General features: G+C 40.7%; 1 protein-coding gene across 2 annotated transcripts in view; it reads left to right on the top strand.

The window, feature by feature from the left end:
* Nucleotides 1-19,637, top strand: part of trak1a (trafficking protein, kinesin binding 1a) — a 131,722-nt gene that overhangs the window by 7,283 nt on the left and 104,802 nt on the right. The window contains exon 2 of one of the 2 annotated variants that reach the window (XM_034175336.1): nt 5,538-5,629. The gene's annotated coding sequence lies outside the window, so the exon portion shown is untranslated. Of the gene's footprint in view, nt 1-5,418; nt 5,630-19,637 lie in introns of those variants that run through there. The other variant, XM_034175335.1, reaches the window with a different exon arrangement.

The raw sequence follows: 19,637 nt of genomic DNA, 5'->3' as shown, positions 1-19,637 counted from the left end.
GTTTAAACTATTGACAAATAATAAATTACTGCACATTACGAGCCTAAAATTGTCACATTCTTAGTCTTTTTTTTTTTTTTCAAAATCCAAATAACTCAGTTTTATAACTGTATGAAAGAGACAAATCAAGTCCTCACGTTTGTGCAGCTTTCAAAATGTACGAGTCTGTAAAGCTAAATGTATATTTTTGCATTTCCCACTTCATTGCACAGTCGTGATTTATAACAAGAGGATCCAGCTGTTATGTTTTCATTACATCAGATGTTTGACTAATTCCTTTGGAATGTTTTGTTTTTATGTGGCAATTTAATCATTATTGTCAATCATTATAATTAGTATTATTAATTTAATATCGACAGTTTCAGCTGTACTGTACAATACTTTAAATGTTTTTTCGGGCACACACAGAATTTTCTCACAGTCATTCCATCATGGATACCACATGTGTTGTAGTTCCTACACGAAAGACACTGTGCCATGTTTTGTTGTCAATAGCAACTGTATTTGGGGATTTCAGTGTTCTTTTTTTAAACTTTTAAATAATGGAAACTCTTTGACCTAAATCTCTTACAGTGCACCAGGAACTGACTGTGTTTGATTAGAGGCTGGGATGGAAAAAATAAATGGCAAGAAATGAGGGAGAGGGCTGGAGACAAAAACACACAGAATTAAATACAGTAAAGAGTAAGCTGTGAAAAAAGAAGGTAATGTGCAAAGTAAATACAGCAATGTGTTTTGTTTTGTTTTTTGTTTGTTTTTTTCTTTTTAAATTGAGCGTGTACTTTAATAAGCAGCACATCTTGAGGTTTGTTTGCACATTTTGAGTGGACTGTTATTAGAAATACAGCCAGCGTCCTCTTCAGCAGTGGGATTGGACCCCACTGAACTGAGTGCTGAGTGGTGTTTTCAGTTCTTTTTCTTCAGTATCAAATCAATAAAATTTTATGTCCATTGTCGTTTATTGTTTATTTATTTGTTTTGTTAAGAATTTGAATATCACTTTGTCAGTGGTAGACGGTTACTTTGAAACTAATAAAAATGTTTTTTTTCTTCTTCTTCTTACTGTGTTCCTTTAAGTTTCAGTGCAAAAATAGAATCTCGAATTAAAGCTATAGTGTGTCGTATTTAGGTCCATCTAGTGGTTAGGTTGCATTGTTCCCTCACTGGCCACAATGCTATTACCCTTCACATTTGTTACTTCTTTGGTGGTGAGGATTCAAGATTCTTTCCCTTCTATTGTGATAAGCACCATATATGATCCTTTTCACAAAAATGAGGGTTCTCAGACAGCATAACAAGTAAACTAACACGACTGGTCCCAAATAAATAAACATAAACTAGCAACCAGTAGACAGTGTTTGGCGGTGGGGGGATCAGGTACTGATTATCATAATAATAATAATACTTATTATTATTGTTTTTTATTTATTTGTTTTTTTTTTTGTTTGTTTTTTTTAGATGTTGTGAATGCTATTAGGGTGACGTGGATTACAAAACCCACAGCTTGGATCAGATACAGGTTTTAACCCACAAATCTTATTAGCCAAAAAAAAAGGATAAATATGATTTCCTTTCTATTAATGAACAGTGAAAACAAATAACTTTTGTCTGTGGTCTTGAATGAAAACTGAAAACAAGGTGTCCATTGTTTTACACATTTTAAAATAAAATAATTGATTGTTGTATTAAATTGCATTATGAACCATATCAGTGAATAAAAAAATAGCCTTTTGTCAAAATCATGAAAAGTGTTGTTTTTGTTTTTGTTTTTTTTTACAAAAGATGACAATGTCAACATTGTCTGGTGAGAGCGTAACAATAATAACTTGATTTGTAATCCCTTAAGGACAAACACGTTAGACCTACCTTCTGATCCAAATTCATTCATGTCATTGGTCCTGCAGAGCAGCCACTTATAAAAAGTCAGGAATACTCATTATTTTCTGGAGCTATGGACTTTTGACAAGCTCGGCTATGCATCCTCTTAGAGCGAAATGCTCACAGCTGCACAGGGAAGAGACGACGGGCACTTTATCCTCAACTCTTAATTTTTGAACGTTTCTGTAAGTTTTTTGTATACAGAAGTGTGTTAAGCTGAGCACAAGGCTGTTTTTAAACTGGCTGCAATCACAGTGTGCATGTGCATCTGCTTTAACCTCAACACACACTGTGATTTTACTTTTTTTAGAGCGCCTTGGGGCAACTGTTTGTTGTGATCTGGCGCTATATAAGAAAAAAGTTGATTGATTGATTGATTTTACTGCAACTGCATCAACATTAATGGAATTATCACTTTAAAAACAAGCCACCATGACACAAGTAACATTTATATAATTGCAATTAATCTGCAGTTCAGATACGTGTATCTGAATATGGGGTGGGGGGTCCGTACAAATCACAGATCAGCTATGAACCGTTACACTACTAAAGACTACATACAGTTTCTGCTAATGTACACCCCTATTTCTGATACACTGTATCTTTAAAACACTTTTATTTATGTAAATAAATATCTGGGCCTGCTGAAGCCTGACTACTTTCTCCCTCTGCATGTTGAAAAAGCCTGTCACTGGTCCTGTCTGACACACTGCAGAGCTGCGATTCTTGACTGCAGTACTGACGGCAGGGCTTGACAATAAGGCAATTTATGCACTGGCCCACAGGGCCAGTAGAATTTGAAAGTTACTGGCCCGGATGAAAATATCACTGGCCCATACTTTCATGCCTGCGCCGAACCGGGGGGTAACCGATAAGAATTTTTTAAATCAACACTCAGACATTAGAATTGGGTTTCCTTAATGTAAAAACACTTGAAAACAAACACAAAATTCTTATACTACATGATAAAAACCTTAAAGTGAGTAAACTTTGAAAAAAATGTCAGTAGGTAACTGATAGGAATTTTTTCAACACTCAGACATTAATACAAAAATAAATTTATTTCTTGATCATTTACAAAATTAATATGTTAAATTTCATATACCAAGCTCCCTTGCTAATGTTGTCACTGTGGGGTTTCCACAAGGGCATACTGATTAGACTTTTAAACTGGCGTATGAAATCATACCACATTGTCTACCAGGACATGGTATATTTATACTTACTTGTTGAAGACAACCTCACTCTCCTCATCACGCTCCAGCCATGGCCGTCTTTTCTTCCAGGAAGTTTGCCAAGTTTTCCTCACCCTTTTCTTCTCATATTCAGCATCAGCAGCCTTCCTCTTCTGTGCTTGTTTTGAGGGTGATAGCTGTTCTTCCCTGGTTTCTGCCCAGGGGCAGGAGGTTTCAAGAAATTCATAATATTCACTGCGCTCGATCTTGCTTAAGCGAAAATGACGCGTCGATGTTGAAGCGAAATTTGCGCCACATCAGAAGATGCTCCTGCAGACAAAGTTTGTCTGCACTTCGCAATGTTCCGAACATTGCGAAGTGGCGCAACATGTCCTGTCTCTGGTAGCAGCCTGTGAGCAGGACTTATGTCTCTTTTGTCTATTTCACAACTATGACAAGAGTTTTTGGAGGAGCAGCAGCCCCACAGCAGCGGGAGCGGAGTTTCTTCCTTTTTTTTTTTCTTCTTTTTTTTTTAAAATTGTTTAGATGTGCGCGCGTGAACGGGACAGTTGGTCCTCAAGTTGGGTCCCTCAGAGGCGGAAGGACCGCTGAAAGCAGCCGTCATCCAGACGCAGCTCCTGCAGCAAATAATGATACTGCCTGAATTGGGAACGTCTCATGACGTTTGTCAGCTTTCCACAACAACGCGCTCCGTGTGATCAAGGTCCGTCATGTTAACTTGACTGACAACCGGAGCCGGCGAGCTGAATGGAAGCTCCTCCTATTTGATGACGCACCGGGGCGAATTTTCGCAGCAAAAGCAGAGCGACACACCCGGCGAAGGAGGCGCGTCCGTTGCCATGCGACCCCCGTGAATTTATAGCGTCTGATCGCGCCCCGGTGTGAACGCGGGCATTAGACTAATAAATCTGCCCAAAGCGATTTTAATTCTTGCTGGCCCATACGGACCAGTGAAATATGAACTTCACTGGCCCGTGGTGGCCCGGAACATGTAAAAAAGGCAGCCGGGCCATCGGACCAGTGCTATTGTCGAGCCCAGGACGGTCATAAGCATTGAGGCTATATTTGTCTACAACCTGTCAAGCTCTTCGGGAATTGGGTGCTTCATCCATTGATCTACAGGGCTTCAGGGTCAGCATTTTCTAGGGTTCAACATTTCACATTCTAGATCTTTTCAATCATAAATATAGTCAGTGATCATACAAATCTGGGAACTCTGCCTTATTATTGACTAGCTAAGGCCATCAGTTTAACGATGAAAGTGACTTCATAAAGTGCACTCTATATTTTTAGTGTTGTAGCACTTAATACTCTGCTGTGCCCACTCAGTACCAGCCTAGGGTGCACATGCACACACACCACTCTCTGTGCTGTCATCACAGTACTCATATTGCAGTCTGTCTTTTAGCCTCAACCTGCAGGTCACCACATTGTTGTTTTGTGGTGCATCATGACACAGTGCTTCCTTGCTGGTTTAGTGATGTAATAGTGAATCAGTCATACATGATGCGATTACAAGTCTATGAATATTGCTTAGCCAACAGCACAGGGGTCACCAACCCCGTTCCTGAAAAGCACCCATTGTGCATGTTTCCAAACTCTCCCAACTCAACAAAATCAGGTGCGTTCAGCCAATCAAGAGCTAGGAAATGCCAGACTAGACTCATCAGCTCTGGGTGCAGCAGGGACACATTGAAAACATGCTGGGTAGGTGACCAACCCACAACCCTGGTCTCCGGGACCAGGGTTGTGACCCTTGCCTTATATTAATGGGAATGTGTTCAATAGATGTTTCAGCAGTTAGCCATCACTGTTAAGGCCAATGCACACGAGGCATCGTTTCTTTTCTGGACCTCACATGCACTGTTTGGCATTACAAGGTACTACATATTGTATTTGGCAAAGTGATTGGAATTCTTGCCTCATGGTTAGAAAGTCCAGGTCAAAAAGTCCATTGTGCCCCAGTGACCGTGTACATCTGGAGTTGTGTCAGGAATTTGTGCCAAACATGCTGATCCATTCTGGATCCACTGTATTTTTGTGTGTTACCAGTGTCTTCCCCATTTCTTTTAGTGATTATAAAAATGGTCAGAGATTAAAAGTTTGTCTTTACTGTCGTTCTCTTTTCTCTTTCAGGTGTGCTGTGAACACCATCTGTTGTGCCAAGTGGAAATCTGATTCTGCACCCTGAGCCTGTCTCAGCCACTTTTGTTTGCACCTGTTCAGCAAACACCTCTAGTTTGCGTTTGTGACATTTTTGTATTTGTAGGTCCAAATTTGTTTGTTTGTTTTGTTTTTTTGCCCCCTCCCCATGGCTGATCCAGTTTTATATCGGTAACCAATCAGTGCCAAGCTGGACCCAAAGACTCCGCCTCAGCACACCTGTTCCTGCTCCTCTACCCCACAATGTAAACAGCCGTTCGTGCACACTTTGCTCTGTAACCCAGGACTTCATTTGGCTAGTGAGGAGGAAGAGGAGGAGGAGTATGTCAGTGAGGCGAGTCTGCCGGCTGCACTCCAGGAGTTCACCTGCAGAGATGCAGAGACCATCACAGGTAATGATGCGCTGAATGCATATATCATCAAAATGTTATGGAGTCCATTGAGTGGTTTTGAATCAGCACTGGATGCATAAATACATTCATAATTCAACTGTTTAAAATGCTGTCCATTTAAATCTCCATTTGGCAGTAGGTAATGACCATAATGGCTATCGCAAAGAAGACTTTACCTCAGTTAAACAAGGGTATCATTGTGCAGTCTCTAATGCTTTTCCGTTTAACTCTGAGGCATTTAAAGATGGAAGAAGATATTGTGGCTGTGAGAAACTGTTCTTCTCTTTGACCCTGCAGTGTCTCATGGCAGTTCCTCTCGTTTTGTGTTGGCTGACCCTTCATCATCTCCAGGAGCATAAAGACACAAAAGATTTCCTTCCAAGTTTATCTGCATTGTGAGCCTTCATAGTTTTGACAAGACTTTTCTGGACCACATATCCAACAAATGCTTCTAAAAGAAACCAAAGCATAATCACATAATAGATTAATGGATATTGATTCTAATGTTTATGCCATGAAGGCCCAAAGTAGTGATCTAGATTGTACCACAGATGTTAGTCCACCACATTTCTGCTTATTTTAATGTCTCGAAAATGTCCAAAGAAAGGCTTTAGTTGCCACAGTGCGAGGACATCATTGGATCAAATCAAATCAGTTTTATTTATATAGCGCCAAATCACAACAAACAGTTGCCCCAAGGCGCTTTATATTGTAAGGCAAAGCCATACAATAATTACAGGAAGAAACCTCCAGCAGAACCAGGCTCAGGGAGGGGCAGTCTTCTGCTGGGACTGGTTGGGGAACTACAAGTAAGCCCGCAGTCTGAGAGCGAAGCGCTCTATTGGGGTGATATGGTACTATGAGGTCCCTAAGATAAGATGGGACCTGATTATTCAAAACCTTATAAGTAAGAAGAAGAATTTTAAATTCTATTCTAGAATTAACAGGAAGCCAATGAAGAGAGGCCAATATGGGTGAGATATGCTCTCTCCTTCTAGTCCCCGTCAGTACTCTAGCTGCAGCATTTTGAATTAACTGAAGGCTTTTCAGGGAACTTTTAGGACAACCTGATAATAATGAATTACAATAGTCCAGCCTAGAGGAAATAAATGCATGAATTAGTTTTTCAGCATCACTCTGAGACAAGACCTTTCTAATTTTAGAGATATTGCGCAAATGCAAAAAAGCAGTCCTACATATTTGTTTCATATGCGCATTGAATGACATATCCTGATCAAAAATGACTCCAAGATTTCTCACAGTATTACTAGAGGTCAGGGTAATGCCATCCAGAGTAAGGATCTGGTTAGACACCATGTTTCTAAGATTTGTGGGGCCAAGTACAATAACTTCAGTTTTATCTGAGTTTAAAAGCAGGAAATTAGAGGTCATCCATGTCTTTATGTCTGTAAGACAATCCTGCAGTTTAGCTAATTGGTGTGTGTCCTCTGGCTTCATGGATAGATAAAGCTGGGTATCATCTGCATAACAATGAAAATTTAAGCAATGCTGTCTAATAATACTGCCTAAGGGAAGCATGTATAAAGTGAATAAAATTGGTCCTAGCACAGAACCTTGTGGAACTCCATAATTAACCTTAGTCTGTGAAGAAGATTCCCCATTTACATGAACAAATTGTAATCTATTAGATAAATATGATTCAAACCACAGCAGTGCCTTTAATACCTATGGCATGCTCTAATCTCTGTAATAAAATTTTATGGTCAACAGTATCAAAAGCAGCACTGCGGTCTAACAGAACAAGCACAGAGATGAGTCCACTGTCTGAGGCCATAAGAAGATCATTTGTAACCTTCACTAATGCTGTTTCTGTACTATGATGAATTCTAAAGCCTGACTGAAACTCTTCAAATAGACCATTCCTCTGCAGATGATCAGTTAGCTGTTTTACAACTACCCTTTCAAGAATTTTTGAGAGAAAAGGAAGGTTGGAGATTGGCCTATAATTAGCTAAGATAGCTGGGTCAAGTGATGGCTTTTTAAGTAATGGTTTAATTACTGCCACCTTAAAAGCCTGTGGTACATAGCCAACTAATAAAGACAGATTGATCATATTTAAGATCGAAGCATTAATTAATGGTAGGGCTTCCTTGAGCAGCCTGGTAGGAATGGGGTCTAATAGACATGTTGATGGTTTGGAGGAAGTAACTAATGAAAATAACTCAGACAGAACAATCGGAGAGAAAGAGTCTAACCAAATACCGGCATCACTGAAAGCAGCCAAAGATAACGATATGTCTTTGGGATGGTTATGAGTAATTTTTTCTCTAATAGTTAAAATTTTATTAGCAAAGAAAGTCATGAAGTCATTACTAGTTAAAGATAAAGGAATACTCAGCTTAATAGAGCTCTGACTCTTTGTCAGCCTGGCTACAGTGCTGAAAAGAAACCTGGGGTTGTTCTTATTTTCTTCAATTAGTGATGAGTAGTAAGATGTCCTAGCTTTACGGAGGGCTTTTTTATAGAGCAACAGACTCTTTTTCCAGGCTAAGTGAAGATCTTCTAAATTAGTGAGACGCCATTTCCTCTCCAACTTACGGGTTATCTGCTTTAAGCTGCGAGTTTGTGAGTTATACCACGGAGTCGGGCACTTCTGATTTAAGGCTCTCGTTTTCAGAGGAGCTACAGCATCCAAAGTTGTCCTCAATGAGGATATAAAACTGTTGAGATAATCTATCTCACTCACAGAGTTTAGGTAGCTACTCTGCCCTGTGTTGTATATGGCATTGGAGAACATAAAGAATGAATCATATCCTTAAACCTAGTTACAGCGCTTTCTGAAAGACTTCTAGTGTAATGAAACTTATTCCCCACTGCTGGGTAGTCCAACAGAGTAAATGTTACTAAGAAATGATCAGACAAAAGGGGGTTTTCAGGGAATACTGTTAAATCTTCAATTTCCATACCATAAGTCAGAACAAGATCTAAGATATGATTAAAGTGATGGGTGGACTCATTTACATTTTGAGCAAAGCTAATCGAGTCTAACAATAGATTAAATGCAGTGTTGAGGCTGTCATTCTCAGCATCTGTGTGGATGTTAAAATCACCCACTATAATTATCTTATCTGAGCTAGCACTAAATCAGACAAAATGTCCGAAAATTCACAGAGAAACTCACAGTAACGACCAGGTGGACGATAGATAACAGCAAATAAAACTGGTTTTTGGGACTTCCAATTTGGATGGACAAGACTAAGAGACAAGCTTTCAAATGAATTAAAGCTCTGTCTGGGTTTTTGATTAATTAATAAGCTGGAGTGGAAGATTGCTGCTAATCTTCCGCCTCGGCCCGTGCTACGAGCGTTCTGGCAGTTAGTGTGACTCGGGGTGTTGACTCATTTAAACCAACATATTCATCCTGCTGTAACCAGGTTTCTGTAAGGCAGAATAAATCAATATGTTGATCAATTATTATATCATTTACTAACATGGACTTCGAAGAGAGAGATCTAATGTTTAATAGACCACATTTAACTGTTTTAGTCTGTGGTGCAGTTGAAGGTGCTATATTATTTTTTTCTTTTTGAATTTTTATGCTTAAATAGATTTTTGCTGGTTATTGGTGGTCTGGGAGCAGGCACCGTCTCTACGGGGATGGGGTAATGAGGGGATGGCAGGGGGAGAGAAGCTGCAGAGAGGTGTGTAAGACTACAACTCTGCTTCCTGGTCCCAACCCTGGATAGTCACGGTTTGGAGGATTTAAGAAAATTAGCCAGATTTCTAGAAATGAGAGCTGCTCCATCCAAAGTGGGATGGATGCCGTCTCTCCTAACAAGACCAGGTTTTCCCCAGAAGCTTTGCCAATTATCTATGAAGCCCACCTCATTTTTTGGACACCACTCAGACAGCCAGCAATTCAGGGAGAACATGCGGCTAAACATGTCACTCCCAGTCCGATTGGGGAGGGGCCCAGAGAAAACTACAGAGTCCGACATTGTTTTTGCAAAGTTACACACCGATTCAGTGTTAATTTTAGTGACCTCCGATTGGCGTAACCGGGTGTCATTACTGCCGACGTGAATTACAATCTTACCAAATTTACACTTAGCCTTAGCCAGCAGTTTCAAATTTCCTTCAATGTCGCCTGCTCTGGCCCCCGGGAGACAATTGACTATGGTTGCTGGTGTCACTAACTTCACATTTCTCAAAACAGAGTCGCCAATAACCAGAGTTTGTTCCTTGGCGGGTGTGTCGCCGAGTGGGGGAAAAATGGTTAGAGATGTGAACGGGTTGGCGGTGTACACGGGGCTTCTGTTTAGGACTACGCTCCCTCCTCACAGTCACCCAGTCGGCCTGCTTTCCCAGTTGCTCGGGATCTGCCGGAGGGGAACTAACAGCGGCTAAGCTACCTTGGTCCGCACCGACTACAGGGGCCTGGCTAGCTGTAGGATTTTCCAAGGTGCGGAGCCGAGTCTCCAATGCCTGGGCTCGACAATAGCACTGGTCCGATGGCCCGGCGGCCTTTTTTACACGTTCCGGGCCACCACAGGCCAGTGAAGTTCATATTTCACTGGTCCGTATGGGCCAGTAAGAATTAAAATCGCTTTGGGCAAATTTATTAGTCTAATGCTGCATTCACACCGGGCGCGATCAGATGCTATAAATTCACGGGGGTCGCGTGGCAACGGACGCGCCTCCTTCGCCGGGTGTGTCGCTCTGCTTTTGCTGCGAAAATTCGCCCCGGTGCGTCATCAAATAGGAGGAGCTTCCATTCAGCTCACCGGCTCTGGTTGTCAGTCAAGATAACATGATGGACCTTGATCACATGGAGCGAGTTGTTGTGGAAAGCTGACAAACGTCATGAGACGTTCCCAATTCAGGCAGTATCATTATTTGCTGCAGGAGCTGCGTCTGGATGACGGCTGTTTTCAGTGGTCCATCTGCCTCTGCGGGACCCAGTTTGAGGACCAACTGTCCCGTTCACGCACACACATGTAAACAATAAAAAAAAAAAAACGAAACTCCGCTCCCGCTGCTGTGGGGCTGCTGCTCGCTCCAAAAACTCTTGTCATAATTGTGAAATAAAGGACAAAAGAGACATAAGTCCTGCTCACAGACTGCTACCAGAGACAGGACATGTTGCACCACTTCGCAATGTTTGGAACATTGCCGAAGTGCAGACGAACTTCGTCTGCAGGAGCATCTTCTGATGGCGCGAATTTCGCTTCAACATCGACGCATCATTTTCGCTTAAGCAAGATCGAGCGCAGTGAATATTATGAATTTCTTGAAACCTCCTGCCCCTGGGCAGAAACCAGGGAAGCAAAGGAAAGAACAGCTATCACCCTCAAAACAAGCACAGTGTTGGGAAAGTGTAAGTACACGGACCCACAACAGGGGGCGCAAATGAACGGACAATGAAGAAAGTCAAATAACAAAGCTTTACTGTTGTGAACACGCACAACAAACACAACAAATTACAGTTTCGGCCACAAGTCGAATTCCAACGGTGTCGTGTGGGCAGGCTCGACGATAGGAGACGTCTGTCCAAGTCGAACCGGAACCACCCGATTTCCTCCGCCACCGAACCCCGGGAATACTGGAGCCGCCAAGTCCCGAACTCCCAGGTGGTCACTGCCTCCGCTCGTCGGATCCGGTACTGCTGGTGAGGAACAGAAACAGTCAGATGTGGGTGCGGCTGCACCCAACAACACGTGGGGTGGAAAACACCACCTCCACCTCTAATCAGAAACAACACTGTAATATAGGAATAAGAGTACTTATCCAAATACGTCCTTTTCAGTCTTCAGTCGTTTTACACACAAGCAATAAGGGATTAATCCGTATGGCTGGCTGAGTTCGTTACCTCCTTGGTAGAGCGATATCTCGGCAATGAGGTGGAGATGCCGTCCAGCTGATATACCCCTCCGCTGATGGATGTCAGCTGTCTCAGTTGATAGATGACGGCTGTCACCTTGGCTGCTCCTGTGAGGCGGCAGCGCCCTCTGGTGCCTGGAGCCCGCACTCCAGGCAGGGCGCCCTCTGGTGGTGGTGGGCCAGCAGTACCTCCTCTTCAGCGGCCCACACAACACACAGAAGAGGAAGGCTGCTGATGCTGAATATGAGAAGAAAAGGGTTAGGAAAACGTGGCAAGCTTCATGGAAGAAAAGACGGCCATGGCTGGAGTGTGATGAGGAGAGCGAGGTTGTCTTCTGTGGAACTTGTAGGGCCATGCCAGAATATGCTGACAAGTAAGTATAAATATACCAAGTCCTGGTAGACATCTGGTATGATTTCATACGCCAGTTTAAAAGTCTAATCAGTATGACCTTGTGGAAACCCCACGGTGACATTAGCAAGGGAGCTTGGTATATGAAATTTAACATATTAATTTTGTAAATGATCAAGAAATAAATTTATTTTTGTATTAATGTCTGAGTGTTGAAAAAATTCCTATCAGTTACCTACCGACATTTTTTTCAAAGTTGACTCACTTTAAGGTTTTTATCATGTAGTATAAGAATATTGTTTGTTTTCAAGTGTTTTTGCATTAAGAAAACCCAATTCTAATGTCTGAGTGTTGATTTAAAAAATTCATATCGGTTACCCCCCGGTTCTGGGCCAGTGATATTTTCATCCGGGCCAGTAACTTTCAAATTCTACTGGCCCTGTGGGCCAGTGCATAAATTGCCTTATTGTCAAGCCCTGAATTCGCCCAGCCTGGCCTCCAAAGCTACGAATAAGCTACACTTATTACAAGTACCATTACTGCTAAAGGAGGCAGAGGAATAACTAAACATTTCACACCCAGAGCAGAAAAGTGCGGGAGAGACAGGAGAAGCCACAATGCTAAACCTGCTAAGAGCTAGTAGCTGCGCTAAGCTAGCGGATTCCTAAAAACACACAAAGTAAATAATGTGTAAATAATTTAGAGGTGATTCAGCAGAGGGAGTGCTTTAGTTAAGGCATGTGAAGATTACACTGTGAAACAAATCCTTATCTAGTTAACTAGATCAATCTAACTGCGCAGATTAAACAGCTAACAGATACAGCAAAATACAGCTGTGCTCCGGAACAGGAAGTGATACAATACCGCAGTGAGAGCCAACCACCAGTAGAGGCAGCAAAAGTATGGATGAAAGAGGATGGCTCAGATGAAGAACAGGAGCTTAACAGTGTGGTTGAACCATGCCTCATCAAGGTGATATGTACTGGGATGGATTTCCACCAGTGGCTGAAGTTCTCTGTCACAGTTGCTTGCAGTGAGAAAAGACTCTCCCAAGTAGAGTTCCCCTCCCTTCTTTGATCATGACCTCACTTCCTTTTATTGTTTTGGACAACAAGGTTCTTCTATCCTTCACCCTGTAACAGCCAGGAAACAAGGCGTTAACAATTCCTGAGTAATCCATGGAAGGGCTCAGTTTAAATATTCAGTTGATTGTGTCTGATGATCACTAACAATGTCCAGGTTGTTTGCCCTGTCTTTATGGAGTGTGCACGTTTTTCTTATATACTCAGGATTAGAGTTAGTCACTAAAGAATGGAATAACCATCTGTCCTTTTTGTGCCAAAATAATTTTTGTGTTCACCTTTTCACAGGCAAAACATACTTTATGTGCATCTTCTCCATTATTGTCATGGAGGGAAGAGATACAGACAGTGGAAGCACATTGTTTTACTATGCAAGATCAACTCAACAAGATGATCTTTGTACTCACAGAAAAGTAGGGTAGAGTACAGCGGTGACTGTGCTCGCAACAGAAACGCTAATGCTCATAAGATACGTACTGGAAAATCCATATTCCTGCAACAACAATGCAGTTTCCAGTCATGACTAAAGTGTTAAACAAAACAATTTCATTGATGCTTTTTAAAATGATTTCTGATTGAATGTGGATTTGGCTGCTCAGTTATTTTGATGCCAGACTTCAGTGTAAGCCAAAATTTAAATACAGCACTTTTTTTTTGAGTTACCAAGTGGGCAGTGATCATAGCACAGTGGACTTCAGTTAGTGTGTGTACGGGGGTAGCGTACAGAGATGCATTTGCTGATCTGAAGCGTCCTCTAAATCTCCTCTGCAATATAAATCCAGGGCATTAATCCAGTAAAAAGCATGCCACTGAAGAGCATATCCAGAAGACTGTTTTGATATGTTGACAGATACATTTTACATAATAACCACTGCGGGGGTTGACGCATAGACTATACATTTTGCGTGCCCACAGACAATCATGGGTCACAACCATATTTGGATGTATTCAGCACTAATTGGCTATCATCTGTATATCATGGGTTTTTCTAAACCAAGGAATAGGGGCACCACACCCCTTTGATATGGCTGCGTGCCCCCTTGCCAAAATGATGATTTTTTTTTTTTTTTTTTTTTTTGCCATTATTCCTAGCATACAGCATACATGCCCTATTTCAGGCAGCTCCCATGCTCTATTGTTGCTGTTCCAGTCCTTCAAGAAATCCCAGAATGCCCCATTTTTATCACAAATTTTCAAAAAGTCTGCAGTCACTCCCTCACATCTGGTGTTGCCCCCTTGCTAAATTTTTTTTAGAAAAAGCCCTGGTATGTAATAGTATGAAACATTAATTTTGACTGCTATTAAAATAAATCAGGTCAGATTTTGTCATTTGTGGAATCTGTAGGCAAACTGGGACAAATCGACAGTGGGAGACCAGTGCTAGGAATGTGGTAGACTTTCAGTTTTGACTGAAAGTGGGGGGAAAAAGCAACACCCTTGTTTGTTTTCCATGTTGTCTGCAAATTCTGATACAGTGAACTCACTATATGGAATCCCCTAAAAATAAATACCCACAATTAAATTAGCTATAATTTTTCAAAATACCACAGACATAAAGAAACTTGTGTCAAAAATGAAAAGAAAATCCAAATTTTTAAATGGTCAAAAATTGAAAGAGTCCATAACTTTTAAGGTTAGTTGGCTTTCATCTCCTATTTATTGCAGTTTCCTGTTTGTGGAAGGGTTTTCTTATATCTTTAAAAATGAAGAAAGTCAATCGAGTTTCTTAAATCCTGTTGTGTAACATGAGACAGATCCATTACCAAAAATGTTCAGCGTACACATGATGTGTCAATATTTCATTGTGTTTTAAGTATCAATCAATCAATCAATCAATCAACTTTTTTCTTGTATAGCGCCAAATCACAACAAACAGTTGCCCCAAGGCAACTGTTTGTAGCCAGTGAAGGTTAGGACAGTGCTGCCATCTGTTGATGTTTTAAGGTTACTGTAACATTTAAAAGTAAACATAACCAGTCACATCTTATGCATCTAATTGCATCTATTTTAATGTCCTTCTTATATTTATTATGTTTGTCTTTCGTGTCGTTCTCTGTCGATGTGTCTCCTGATAGTGTGTGTGTGTGTGTGTGTGTGTGTGTTGGAGTCCAGAGGATGAATGAACATAAAGAACTGAATTAAGCAGCACATTGGTGCAGCACAGTTCCTCAGTGTGAGGTTACTTCTCCATGGTTACCAGCCATCGTGACGTAAAGTGTGGATGCTTGGTGAGGAGAACGCGAACCAACATGCAGACACAGAGGAGACAGAACAAAGACACAAAGGGCAGATAATTCAAGTGACAGAGTGGCAAAGTTATGCAAGTAGACAGTCTAAACTGCTGAGCGCACGTCCTGACTTTGATCCAATCATGGCATGTGAAAGCGCCCATTGTCCTGTAATGTTTGGAGCAGAGTTTGAGTCCTGTTCACAGCTTGCATCAACATACTCACAGTAAAGATGGACCAACTGACCTGACACTGAAATGGATTTGACCCAGTAAGCAAGTGTCTTTTCAGTTTTCAGTATTTGTTGAGTGTGATGCATTGAACCAAATGCTGCGTTTTCTGTCTAATTTGGTTCTTGTAGTAATCTTAATAATTATCTAACTGATATATTGATAATATTGGCCATATGAGTCTTTCATAAACATATCTGTATTGGCATTTGTTGATATTAAATGTTATATTTTACAGAATAAACAATACAGAGAAACACTTTGGCTGCTGGAAACAGTGTCATTAGATAATTTGTCCAGCAGAGGGTGCCACAACATCATTGTTTACAGTGCTGTCAAGTATGGCTGGAACCCCTATCACCTCTTGGTCACATTAGCTACAAGAGACAGAGGCAAAGCGACCAGCTGCCATTCATTTTCAATCAGTGGGAGTTTTACAGCAACAAGAGACAATGCACTTGCTTTGCCACACAGCTAGGCATGGCTAAAATAGATTTAAAAAATCTGTTTTATGCAAATGCTGAGCAGTGTGATGTGGCATCTTCCAATTTAGGTAAAGGCAGTGTGATGGGCGCTGGTTAGTATAGCCATGTATAATAAAGTTCATGTTTGAACTGTGAAATATCAAGCCTGAATTACATTTATTCATCATATGGTTTTGACAGTGGTGGGCACAGTTCCGATAATCTGATAACAGATAATTATCGAAGATAATGTTTTCATTATCAGATTATCTTTTTAGATAACTTTAAAAACCATTATCGGACCAATTATCTTCCGATTAACTTTTGTCCGATAACTTTTAGACCGATAAAGTTTAACAGCAACAAGCATTTCTAAAATTTAAAATCACTTCAGCATCTACCTGTTAAAACTTTTGTAACAGATATACAGTTATACCCTCTGCAAACAGAAGAGAACTGCTTCTATGAAAAGCGTTTATCTTCTGCAGACAAAGGAGAAGTGATCAAAAAAAAAAAAAAATTCCTTTAACACCATACTGATATGCTGGCAATATCACCTAAGTCATCCAAAGGCATACATTTTTAACTTATGGTTGAAATTTTAACCAAACTAATTTTGGACAAGTTATTTAAAATTACTGTCATGTCTGAAGTTTTATAAAGTGAAAATATCAGATATATGTTTTAGTTTTAAAGTAATGTGCTAATTTTTAAGGTTTTGTGAGCACATGCTGAGCCCAGCAGTGCATTATGGGTAGGATGATGTAATCTCACTTTCATGACAGGACAAATGCATTTCAGACACTCTGTTCAGGCTCCACGAACAGCATTAAACTCTAGTGCCTAAAACTCTCTTGAATATATTCTCTGGGTTTGTAGACGTTGTTATTGTATTTGCGTTTGTTAAATTCCACGCATTTTAAATGTAGCAGACAGGGATTATCTGGAATTTTGTTTTCAATGCCTCTACTGCCATCTGCTAGCCAGTAGTGTTCATGGCAGTATTCGCCCTCAGTACTAAGCGTCTGGGAACCAGTAGATGGCAGTGTTGTATTTGTTTTGACCCCGGTTATATCAGATGATTGTCAAATCAACTTTTTGGCTTTGCAAATGGCTTTTTTTTTTCTTTTTTTCTTTTTTTTTACAAATGAAGTTTAAAAACAAAACAACAGCAAAAAAAAAAAATAATAATAACATTACAAGACAGCTCTGCAGTGTTTGCACAGGCACAGTGTGAGCGGTTGGATGCTTGTAGCTTTTCAGCAGGAGGATAACCTCACGACAGCCGACCAGAATAATATCAAACAGGTTTGATTTTCATTGGACCATACGATCGGCGATCAGGAGGTGGTCCTGAGATGTTAAACGCAGCTTGTTACTCCATGTACACTACACGATGCAGGACGCGCGATTAACCTGAAACTCGGTCCAAAAAATTCCTGCATGAAAAATCATCTCGCACAGTGTAAAGCACGTTTTACAACATCATAAAACGTGCGCACATTCTCTCCACATGCAAAACATTTTGCGATGACACTTCCAGGGCTCCATAAAAATGCCTGTTTTTACAAATAAAAAAATGAACACCAACACACAACAGACGTCACATTAACGTGTTGGTTTACATAATGAGTGACTGAACCAATCAGTGTTTAGCAGAGGCACTTTTACCCAGAATCTTTTGCGATTTGTCTGTGTTTGTTACAAAACCTCAGAATTATTGCATTATTCAACATTAAAAGATATACCGTATTTTCCGGACTATAAGTCGCACTTTTTTACATGTTTTGGCCTGGGGTGCGACCTATACTCCGGTGCGACTTATAAATGAAAAATATACCGGTAGGATCTCAATTAATTTACTGTAACAAAACAATTTTACGTGACAGAGTCAATCTGTGTTTTAAAATGGCCACCAGAAAAGGAAATGCAATGCATCATGGGCACTGTAGTATGGTGGCCGTCCTATAGGTTATGCTGGTCGCGATAAGCAATCAGAGAACAGAACGTTGGACGCGTATTCCTCACCTCACCCACAGCGTGAGAAGCTGACGAACACGGTGCTTGCTGTTATTCCAGCATGGCGAACAAAACAGCTTCAACCCTTGGATATCAGTGTGAGCAGAGTGTTTAAGTTGACGCTGAGAGCTGCGTGGGAGCACTGGGTGAGCGACGGTGGAGGATTAGCGTGTGCACTTGGAAGGAGCTGGTGTTGATGATTGTGAAAAGCGTTTGAAGCAGACGAACATGGTGTTTATTCCGGGACAGCTAACAAAACAGCTTCAACCCTTGGATATCAGTGTGAGCAGAGTTGACGCCGAGAGCTGCATGGGAGCACTGAGCGACGGCGGAGGATTAGCGTCTGCACTTGGAAGGAGCTGTATCGACACCGCTGGGCGGTCATGAGCTGCGCAGGTAGGCGCTGCATGGTTTGGCTCGCAATGTGGTCCGCAAAATACAAACAGGCAAAATGCAGCTCACGAGAGGGCACTCGAGGCTTGTGTGACTGTTCCTGCGACTTCTGACTACCATAGAAAAATAAAAATTTCAACGTTACTGATAACTTAACAAGACAATGGAGAAGGCCCGAAAAAATGCCACCAAAAAGAAAATCATACTCTGCAGATTACAAGTTAAGACTGGTTAAATATGCATCCGAAAACGGTAGCCGTCACAATATTATCATCTGAACTTTTCATGTTAACATACCTGTATGTCCATGGGACTTATAGTCCAGTGCAACTTATTTATGGTTTATTTTTCTTTATAATGGATAAAGTGGCTGGTGCGACTTATACTCCGGTGCGACTTATTTATGGTTTATTTTTCTTTATAATGGATAAAGTGGCTGGTGCGACTTATACTCCGGTGCGACTTATAGTCCGGAAAATACGGTATGCTATATTTGAACTTTGTACAAATGACAGAATTGATATTAATGGAGTTATTCTATCAGTATTAATGTTATTTATAAATCAAAACCATAAGTCAGCATGACTTATGGTTACTTACTATTTTTCAAGACCTCCGCCTGACCGGAGTGTTGTAATTGAGAGAGAGCTGGCTTTATGGCTGCTGTCAGGGTGCCTCTGTGTTGAGAGCTCTGTAGTAAACAAGAGCTTCCAGCAGGGGCAGAATGTTCAAAGACAAAAGTATGGTCTCAGTGTGTGGGTCTGTTGTTACTTTTAATATTAGTAGAAGTTATTGTGTCATTAAAACTTAAATTCGTTTTACTAGTAGTTGCAAATGTACCAGAGACAATATTGGAATTTATCTGTTATCGGTTATCTGTAACTTCCGATACATTTTTGGGTGGTTTATTGTTTTATCTTTATCGAAGATAACTTTTCAATTATCTGTTATCGAGGTTAATTTTTTGGTTATCTGTGCCCACCACTAGGTTTTGATAATGAATTGTTAAGAATCATTACCACTTTGTGTATATATTGAGATTGTAAATTAATTAGTTTTTTTTTTAGCTCCTTAATATCAATATTGACCACAAAAATCTATATCGGTTGGTCTCCAGTTCTTAAGTGTATAGGGCACAGTGTATAGGGGAGCAACCACTCTTACACACCACAAATGACTTTCATACAAAGATAATTTTGATTTAAAAAAAAAAAAAAAATCCACAGCAAGTGTGGCCATGAATGGAAAATATGGTGCTAGTTTTCTTTGATACTCATCACCTGTTGGGGTTTCAGTTGAGGGGAGGAGTTAATCAGTAAAAACCACCTGTGGAGGCAATCGGTTGCAAGGAAAACCTGAACTGACTTGGCCATTCATGCCCACACCTGTTATCACGGTT

Source organism: Thalassophryne amazonica, chromosome 7, assembly GCF_902500255.1.
Source record: "Thalassophryne amazonica chromosome 7, fThaAma1.1, whole genome shotgun sequence".
Classification (NCBI taxonomy): domain Eukaryota; kingdom Metazoa; phylum Chordata; class Actinopteri; order Batrachoidiformes; family Batrachoididae; genus Thalassophryne; species Thalassophryne amazonica.
This window is presented reverse-complemented; position numbering and strand designations above follow the sequence as displayed.